The sequence below is a fragment of the Protobothrops mucrosquamatus genome, unplaced genomic scaffold, assembly GCF_001527695.2.
Source record: "Protobothrops mucrosquamatus isolate PMUCROS unplaced genomic scaffold, P.Mucros_1.0 scaffold4279, whole genome shotgun sequence".
Taxonomy (NCBI): domain Eukaryota; kingdom Metazoa; phylum Chordata; class Lepidosauria; order Squamata; family Viperidae; genus Protobothrops; species Protobothrops mucrosquamatus.
Window position 1 is genome coordinate 48,728 of NW_015390195.1, and position 575 is coordinate 49,302.

Below are 575 nucleotides of genomic sequence, written 5' to 3' on the forward strand. Positions count from 1 at the left end.
TTATGAATGGAGCCATTTGGGGAGGTTGCCTTAGCCGGCAGCCAGTACTTACATTTTTTTTTCTTCCTTAAGTGCCGGCTGCGCTCCTTACTTTCCTTTCTAGCCAGTAGCTAATTCTTAAAGGGGAATGTGCCTTTTTAAGCTAGTTCACTCAGCAGCTTGTCTTTTCTGTCTCTGGAGGCCTTTCCTTGTTTGATCACTATATGGAAGAGGGAAAATATGGGGGGGGGTTCAAATTCTTCCTTCAGAAGGAGATGGGAATGAGAAAAAGGGAGGCAGGGAAGGGAGGGAGGAAAGGAAGTCCTGCCTTAGCACTTGGCCACCAGCAACTCTGCCATTGACTTTGCTTGTCAAAAGGTTGCAGAAGGGGATCACATGACCCTGGAACACTGTGACCATTATAAATATGAATCAGTTACCAAGCATCCAAATATAAATCACATGACCCTGGGCATGCTGCAATGGTCATAAGTGTGAAAAATGGTCATAAGTTATTTCAGTGCAATTGCAACTTTGAACAGGGTTTTTTTTTTGGTCATCAAGTTTTTGACACCTTGCTAGGTGGTACTCGAATA